We start from the raw sequence: 3,402 nt of genomic DNA, 5'->3' as shown, positions 1-3,402 counted from the left end.
ATATATATATATATATATATATATATATATATATATATATATATATACCCACATATACACATATATATACCCACATATACATATATATATATATATACCCACATATACACATATATATATAAATATATATACACATATACACATATATTTATATATACATATATACACACATATACACATATATATAAATATATATACACATATACACATACAGGGTATATGCAGGAATAATGAAGTTAATTTCAATACCTTTTCAAGACTTTTTCAAGACCTTCCAAAATAAATTCAAGACCTTATCGTCACTTTGTTTTATTAAGCAACAAATCTTTGATTTACAAAACTGCTGTTGTTTTCAATTAAATCCGTGAATCTCAAACCTACAACAGAACTGAGATACAGTGGATAGAAAAAAATTCAAAAGAAGAAACTGAACCACGACTAGGTTTAAGAAAATATAGCTTAGGTTACAACAAGACTCGTAGTTATTTTAAAGTAACTTGGTTGAACAATGGCGAATAAGAAATAAACACAGTAATCATTACATGTGCCTCAGTGCAGTTGCTTTGCATTCCAGCAACTCTTCAGTTTGCACCAGCTCACTGAGTTTTTCTTTACGTCTCCTTCTCAAGACATTGGACTTGGTGATCAGTTGGGCCATTAAAGAACCTGACTTTCCCTCTGCCTGCTCTGCCAACTGATCTGCATCTTTTTGCAGAGAATCGCACACCTCTTGTAGAAGTTTTCTCTTTTTTTTCAGCTCTTCTAACTCAGCTCCAGCTGCTTTCCTCTTAAGGCTCTGTGTGGAAGTTTCTTTCTTCTTTCGTTGCTGTTCCAGGTAAATCCTGTACTTTGACCTTGCAGAGGCAACAGAAGCCAGCAGCTCCTTGGTCAGAGGTACCTGCAGAACACCCCCACAGACACTGACCTTGTCGCAGATCAACCTCAGAGCCTCCATCGTCTCTTCGTGTATGTTGCAGGTTTCGACCTGCTTGTTAACTGAGAATCCACGCTCCACTGTGGCCTGTCCATGGGAGAGTAGTAGGAGGATCTGACAGAACCTTGAGAGCTCAGGGTGAGACTTGCCGATTGCTGAGTGCAGGAACACATCAACCCGCTGCTGCAGTGGTTGAAAGGCGAGGAAACGTTCATCTCTAGCCTGAACAGAGAGAAAGCTCTCAAACTGTTGGATGATCACGTCACCTGCGACAGGGGAAATTAAACAAGTAATTACTGATGTGTTAAATTTCATACCATTCATTTAGTTCGTCATTCACAGGGGTAGACACCTGGTTGTCCGCAAAACATTTTGCTTGTCCTTTACAAAAATTGGCAAACGATCTTAAGAAAAATATAATTTAATAAGTATATTGTTCTGTAGGCAAAGTTTACTACAAATGCAATCCTAACATACAAATGTAAAATACAAATGTCCTCAGTCATCCAGGTTGCCAGTTTCAGGAGCTGCTTGAGTAGAACTTCCTCGTTGAGCTCACCTGCTGTCAATCAGACAATACACCCCACCCTGCTCTGACTGGATAAAACTTTTATTGTGACTCTTTATTGGAGGAAAACACTTCAGTTTAATCCTTAAACCTTGTGCTTTAATGAGTTTTTTTCTCAGTTTCATTTTGATGGACATCAGCGACAGAGAACTTTAATCTAGGTCTATTATCTTAGTTGTCTACCGAATAACAAGGAGGCGAGATCTGGTTGTTTGACACAAAAATAGTTTGTTTTGAACAACCTAAATGACACAAAGTTTGTTTTCTCAGTCATCCAGGTATAAAACAACAAAAAGGTTGAATCATGTCATCTGGACTTCGTTTGTCATCTGGACTGACAAAGCCTCTTGGATGAGGGGCGAAACGTTTCTTTTTTAACAAAAAAACGAAGTCCAGATGACATGATTCAACCTTTTTTGTTGTTATATACCTGGATGACTGAGAAAACAAACTTTGTGTTTTTGAAACCATTAGTGAAAAGGCCAGACTTCAGGGGTATCTGAGGCAGGCTTGAAACACAAGAGTCAGGGTGGCTTCTGGGTAATACCAGATGGCTAGGCCTCAGACTGACGAAGCCTCTTGGATGAGGGGCGAAACGTTTCTTTTTAACAAAAAAACGAAGTCCAGATGACATTATTCAACCTTTTTTGTTGAACCTAAATAACACTTTTGTTGACCCTCTGATTCATTATATCTTTCAAAAGTATTTAATTTATTTAATTATAAAGCATGTGGGAGCTTACGCTATCATCTAACAGCAAAATGCACCAGTTAACCTATGTTGCAGAATTTCATCAGATAGAAGTAGCTGCATTCAAATAAAGAAGAGGGCCAATATAAAAGGACATATAGTGGCCCTCCTGCTTCTGACCTCCTTATTCTATATTTTTCCTACCAGCTGAGATGCCTCCTGTCAACTGACAATCCTGCAGAAGTTTCTGGACTGTGGTCTTCATTTTTGTGAGGCACCACCCTGGATCCTTGTGCATGTTTGTGGGATCCAAACATGCTATGGCCCTGACCACTGGAAACTTCAAGGGGCTTTTCTCCTGCAGTTTCTTTATCATGGTAACCAAGCTTTGTATGCACTCTCTCTTAAAGATGAGCACAGAGCGCTCCCCTACACTGCTTCCTGGCTTGCTCTGAAGTGACAAGAAGAATGTGAACTTTAAACACATGATGTAAAAAGGAATAAATTAATTTTCAAAGAATGTTCTCTTTTTAAAACTATGTAACTACTGCTACTACAACAGTAACAACTATTATAATTATGAGTAGAACAGAGAATGTGAGAAACTATAAATCTCTTAACATGTACTGGTCAGATTGGTGTACAGCACAACAAGCATATTTTTTTTTTACAAATAGAACATATGAAAATGACCTTTAGGAAAGATTCAGCACCCAGGCCTATATCAGCATTCATTACTGGAACCCAATTTGCTTCATTAGCCACATCAAATTTGGTTAGCTGTAGGGCACTGAGGTCCTGCAGGAGCTCCCGCTTCACGAAGCGCCTCAGAAGACTCTGATACAGCAAAAAATAAATAAATAAAAACAATTAAATAATAATAAATGATCAGTGGCAGAACCTAATATAGATTTAGTTGAATTAGGATTACTGTAACCATTACCTTTAGCAGCTCACTCAGATCTTTGGCAAAGAAGGGCAGAACTGGTTCATCTGTCTGGTAACTGGTTAGGAATGGACTAAATGTTCTTGATATTGCCAGGAAGAACTGGAGTTTGGCGATAATGAGGGGATCAGCTTGTGCCGCCTGAATGGTGTCGTAAGAGGCAGTGCCTGGGTTGGGGAGCTTCTTTTGCTTAACAGCATCCACATACTGTTGAAATCAATTATTACATATTATATATATATATATATATATATATATATATA

Source organism: Nematolebias whitei, chromosome 20 (assembly GCF_014905685.2).
Source record: "Nematolebias whitei isolate Nwh7 chromosome 20, NemWhi1, whole genome shotgun sequence".
NCBI classification, from domain to species: Eukaryota; Metazoa; Chordata; class Actinopteri; order Cyprinodontiformes; family Rivulidae; genus Nematolebias; species Nematolebias whitei.
This window is presented reverse-complemented; position numbering follows the sequence as displayed.